The sequence below is a fragment of the Gossypium arboreum genome, chromosome 13, assembly GCF_025698485.1.
Source record: "Gossypium arboreum isolate Shixiya-1 chromosome 13, ASM2569848v2, whole genome shotgun sequence".
NCBI lineage: Eukaryota > Viridiplantae > Streptophyta > Magnoliopsida > Malvales > Malvaceae > Gossypium > Gossypium arboreum.
Genome location: NC_069082.1, coordinates 111,551,163 through 111,557,513, shown reverse-complemented (window position 1 = coordinate 111,557,513; position 6,351 = coordinate 111,551,163).

Genomic DNA, 6,351 nt, shown 5'->3' with positions numbered 1-6,351 from the left:
GACGTGATTTTGAAAAATCACCAAAAATAGTATAAATTGAATTAGAGACTGAATGAGATATCAAATTAAATCTTAATGAGTTTATCTTCATATAAAAGAAACAGAGCAAGAAAAGGAGTTCTATATTTGGAGATATTTATGTTTTTGTGAGACTAGTGCAGAATGATTACGTGATACCCTGTTTTGATTTTGGAAAATCACAAAAATTCGGATAAAAATAATTAGAGGCTTAAACTTATATTTTTTAAATCCCTGATGAGCCTATTTTCAAGATAAATCAACAAGAACATTATTTAAGTTCTGTACTGTGAGATAATTAATTTTTAGTGAAGAGAGGTCAGAACTGTCACAAAGTGAAACAGGGGATATTTTAATGAATAAACTGTGCTAATTGGCTAAATCAAAAATTATAAAAATTTTATGGTGGAAAGATATGTGAGTCTAGTTTCAGGGGAAATTTACGGATCTTAATTTGGAGCTCTGTAGCTCAAATTATAAATAAGTAAGTGACTATGACTTGTGTGGACAGTTTGATGTGAGCATTTATTAGTAAATTGTGAAATCGTACTTACAAGAATGCTATATACATTAAGGATGTAGAATGGAGAGGAGGAGGAGGAAAATAAATATATGTGGAATACATGGAAACTATGGTATATGAAATATTGATATAATGAAATAAATGATATGTGTTTATAAGAAAACAGAAAGAGAATGATATGTATCATGACATGTATATATATATATGACTAGTCTCAATGTAATGCTTGTTGGGTATGGAGTTGAATTGAAATGTTTTAGGCAAACATGTTATTTTGTGCATCTGAATTGTGATATTTTATAAAGATATGATCTAGTTTTAAATATGAATGCTTGATGATTAAGCTGAAGATATTTGGTAAGATGATAATCTTGGTATAAATGTATAAGTGGTACTATAATAAACAAGGTAAAATGAGTATGAGAGAAACATGTATGATGACATAAAAATGCTATGTTTGTGGTTTAATTGAGAATATTTAATCATTAAATTAATACCATGTTATATGCTTTTGATTTTGTATAAGTGTGTAAGAGATTAAGGTTGACCAAAGCTTGGAAAATAGCCTAGGTATATTCCACACAGGCAGAGACACGACCATGTGTCTCAAAGTGTATGGAACACGACTTTGGGACACGGCGTGTGGAGCCTTAAAGCATGAAATTTCCAAGATTTTTGTAAGTTCTCGGTTTAGTCCCGAACCCTTTCTAAAGTATGTTTTGGGCTTCGTAGACTCAAATAAGGGACTATGTGTAAGTGAATGATCGTTTTGAAATATGAATGAAATTTTATGGCCCGTATTTTAGTTTAGTGTTTGTATGTTTGTTTGGTAACACCTCGTACCTTATCCCGGCCTCGGGTACGGGTAAGGGGTGTTACAATTTCTCTCAAACAACAAACATCTGGTCATATCCATCAAGCTTCTATTCTTTCTTTCAATAACACCATTCTGTTGAGGTGTATAGGTGTTGGTGAGTTGGTGCTTGATGCCTACTTCATCACAAAAACTTTGAAACATAGCTGAGGTATACTCTGTCCCATTATTTGACCTCAATGTTTTCATCTTGCAACCTATTTATGTTTCTGTTACAGCCTTGAACTTGCAAAATACTAAGGCCTCTTCTGACTTGTGTTTTAGAAATTAAATCCAACAATACCTTGAGTAATCATCAATGAAAAGGATAAAATACCTGCTACCATTCAAAGACTATCTTTATAGGGCCAGACACATTAGTGTGGACTAGTTGCAACCTTTCAGAGGCTCTCTAGGCTTTGTTTTAATGGAATTGCAATCTGGCTTGCTTTCCTAGCTAACACACTTCACAAATATCTTCTTTCTCAATTGATTTGGAGAAGCTTTCAACTAGGTCCTCTTTGGTCAGCTGAGCCAGTGACTTATAATTGGCATGGCCTAGCCTCTTGTGCCACAGCTCGGATTCATCTAAAATAGTTGTCTAGGCACTATCTGAGCTTTTGTTCCAGTCCATCACAAAGCTTCTGTCAGCCATGGTCACTAACATAAGATTGGATCCACTTAGATCACTAATCAGGCATTCTTTGCCTTTGAACACTACTGAATAACCCTTTTCTAGCAAATGAGCTATACTAAACAAATTTCTGTCAATTTCAGGCACAAACAAGATATTTAAGACAAGTTTGGTATTTGTAGGAGTGTCTATCAGCACATCTCCTTTGCCTTCTACTTTGATGAAGTGTCCATTGCCAACTTTTACCCTTGTTTTGAAGCTTCTATCAATGTTTTTGAAAATAACAGCATTAGGGGTCATGTGGTTTGTAAACCACTATCAATCAGCCATTCTTTTGTGGCTTTCCATTTGGTAGCTGAGTAAGATACTGCAAAGACTTGATCTTCTTGGTCACTATATTATTTTGCCACTCGAGCTTCAGCTCTAAGCTGTTGAGGCTGATTTTGATTTAGCTTGCCTTTGTTTCTGCAAACCTTCTCAACATGGCCCACCTTTTTGCAGACTTTGCATTGCACATAAGGCCTGAACCAACAATTTTCACCCTAATGGCTGAGCCTTTTGCAATATGGGCAAGGTGGATATCTTCTTCTTGCACCATCTTTCCTAGGCTTACCTGACTAGGTCTTCTTCCCTTTGTAGCCAGAGGAGCTCAAGGCAGGACTAGTCTTGGCTTGAAAGGCACTTTCTTGATGCTTTCCTCGTCAGCTAGCTTTTCTTTTCTCTTGAGCATAAAGAGCATTAATCAACTCAGTCAAACAGATGCTAGTCAGATCTCTCGAGTTTTCAAAGGATGAGATTTTGGCCTCATATCTTTCAGGCAATGTTTAGATAACCTTCTCTACAATTCTTGCTTTACTAAAATATTCCCCAAGCAATCTAATGTTGTTCATAATAACCATGATTCTATCTGAATATTGCTTCACTATTTCTTCTTCCTTCATCTTTAAATTTTCAAAGTCCCTTTTCAAATTCAGTAATTGTTGCTATCTCATTCTTTCAGTCTCTTGAAACTCCTCCTTCAGCTTATCCCAGGCTTGCTTTGGTGACTCACAACCCATGATCCTTGTGAAAATCACATCAAACAAACTATTTTGGATGCACGACATGGCCTTGTGTCTTTTGGTTCTTTCATCTGTGTGCTGCCTGATCTGAGCCACTGTGGGATTGACTTTTAGAGGTGCTGGTTCAACATCTGAGTTGAAAAACTTCCATGGGTCAAATGCCTACAGGTAGGTCTTCATTTTTACTACCCAAATGTGATAGCCTTCTCTATTGAAGACTGGTGGTGCAGCTGGAGAGAAACCTGAAGAAGAAATGGTTTTGAGGAATGAAAAATGATAAGTCCACTAAGAAGATGAGCTCTAGATTCCAATTTTTGGAACTAAGAATGAGAAACAAATAAAGTTAGAAGTCTCTTGAGCTAGAAGGCTCGATGCTTGCAAAACAAACAAAATAGAATTGGGCTTGAAGGACAAAAAAAGGGCAAAAAAAAAAAAGAATTGAACGAAGAATTCTAATGATTTTTCATTAACCATGAAAGAAGGCTTGATGCCAATACATATACTAGACATAAGCTGGTAAAAAAGAAGCAAATGTCACCTAAACATTTACCTAACACCACTAAACTACATTGTAACTTGTTATACATAACTTGTACATTTTGTAAAGCTGATTTATCAGCTCAAACTTCACCTAAATACATCAAATATGTTACCTACTTGTTCAAATCTGACTAAGTTACAAAACAACAATTAAGTAATAAAACAAAATGACATACAATAGTAGCAATGTGCTTCAGCTACTGCATACATGGCTCAGGCGACTTGGTCTGCTTTTTGATGCTTCACGTGTTGCATGTAGGCCAACTTCAACAATTAGAGATTAACAATCTGAATCTGCTCTACTTTGATTTCGGCTACATCAAATTCTCTTTCAAGAACACGCGTTTGTATTGGAATTACAGCCAACAAGTCTTCAAACTACTGGAATAACATTACTTTGGTATTTGATTTGATGAGAGCACTTAGTTGTGTTCAATCATTTCATTTAATCGGTATTTGCTCAGAGGTAAAAAAAAAAATCCTTTTGGATTTCATTTTCTAGTAAAAAGAAAAAAATAGTGGCTAAGTGACTTAACTATAACCAACCTTCCTTTTTCAGATTCAAGTTATCCTAATGTGGCCCAGTCTGATTCTTGAATTTCCAAACCTGACTTTTTTGAAGATGGGTGCCTACTATGCTCGATGGGAAAACATGCTTGATAGATGTCCATGACTTGAAACCCTTGCTTTTGAATTGGAGGTACGGATTAAGGAAAGAAATTGCATAGATACATATTATTGCAGTGTTGAACTAGTTTCATTGTAGCTATATATGTTTTGGTCTTGTTTTTCAGGACTTTGGTCCCGTAGATTAGCATACACCGAATAAATATCCCTCTTGTTTATAGCATCATATCAAGGTAATCAAGTTTTTGCATTGAAAGGAAAGGATGTAGAGTTTCAATTGGTGGAGTATCTTTTGAAGAAGACAGGGTTTTTAAAGAGTTTGAAGTAGGGATCACATGCGTGACAAAGAGAGAGCAGAGAATGATGAGTAAAAATATATGTGCATCGGCAAAAGCTTCAAAGAAATGCAATATACTTATTACCTAATTTGAACATAGGAACTATACTTGTTGATTAATATATTTAAGTTTCAACTATAGTGTAAAAAAAGTTGTTATTAGAGGTCACTAATGTTACCTGCTCATTAGCAAATGTGTACAAAATTTCTCTATACGAGTTTTGATTTTTGAAAAAATAAAGTTATCTTTGAAGGCACTCTAAAATCATTAGCTTCTAATTTTCTTTATATATGTTTTGATTTTATATTTAACCGTTGGTATTATACTCTATGAAAAACAAAAAGATAAAATAAGACCTTTTTATGTAGTAGAAGGTAATGCAAATGATGTGGCTTTATGTTGTTGTAAAATTCATCCATGGATTCAATGAAAATCTTATCATTGTTTGCTCAAATAGAAAGCATTTGCTCTTTTCCTGAATTAAACTTTCATTGTTCTTGAGATTCCTATAATAAAATAAGAGTAAACTACACATATAGTTATCTAACTATAAAAAATAATTTCTATAACAACCCATTTTTCAGTGGTTTCGAGGCCACAAAGTCGACGAGTAAGTTAGTAAATATTATTATTTAATATTTACAAGTCAAATATGATTTTAAAAAGGCTTTTGATATGGTAATTTATGTTATATGAATGATTAATTAAATTCAAGTCGTAAGACCCTAAAGTCAAGTGGTTTTAGAAATTGAGGTACCAAGACCTCGTTTTAATAAACCGAGTTGTAAATATAAAATATTTACGGAGTGTTGTTAAGATTGTATTAAAGTCTCATTAAGAAATTTTATTGTTTGGATAGTTATTAAGAAAAAAGGACTAAATCGTAATAGTGGAAAACGTTAATCACTAATAGTTTAAAAGTGTTAATTTATTAAAGAATTATAATTGGATGGCCTTAATGGGTAAATTGCTCATTCTTAAGTTGGTGGACGGTTAAAGCTTTATCTTTAAATTTTATATGTGCTTTATATGTTATAATAATATTATTATTAAAAGATAAATATAAAATAATGAATAAAAGGTTAATAAAATAAGAAAACAAAAGGTTTTCTTCTTCAATTGATATATTCATCACTGAAACACCATGGCAAGAAGAACCAAGGTTCAGCCATGTTTTTATTCATGCATGGTAAGCCATTTTTCACCCGTTTCTTATAATTTTTATGTTTTTGAGATTCTTGCAATTAGGTCCAGTTAGCTCGTATCTTCATTTTTGAAATTGTTAAAGATTTTGAATGTTTCCATTTATGAATGTTTGTGATTTTATATGTTAAATGATGAATTTTAAGTATTAGTTGTTATTATAAGTATTTTGTTAAGTGATTTTTGAATAATTTAACGGTTATGGATTAAATTGTTAAAATAGTGAAAATGCAAGGACTTGATGTGAAATTATTATAAATATGGACTGTAATGGAAGCTATGAACATTCAGTTGGCATGGGTTTGTAATAAAAATGGTTAATTTGCATATTGTAGGCTTAGGGACTAAATTGAATAAAAGTAATATGTTGGGGGCAATTGAGTAAAAATGTTAAAAAGGAATAAATTGCATAAAATGAATTATTTTTGCTGTCTGAATTAATTAATTTAATGAAATTATTAATTTAGATCAAGGACGAGTGGTAAAATCGAGAAGAAAGAAAAATTACCAAATAGCCCTTGTACTTTGACATTTCTACAATTTAACCAGGTAAG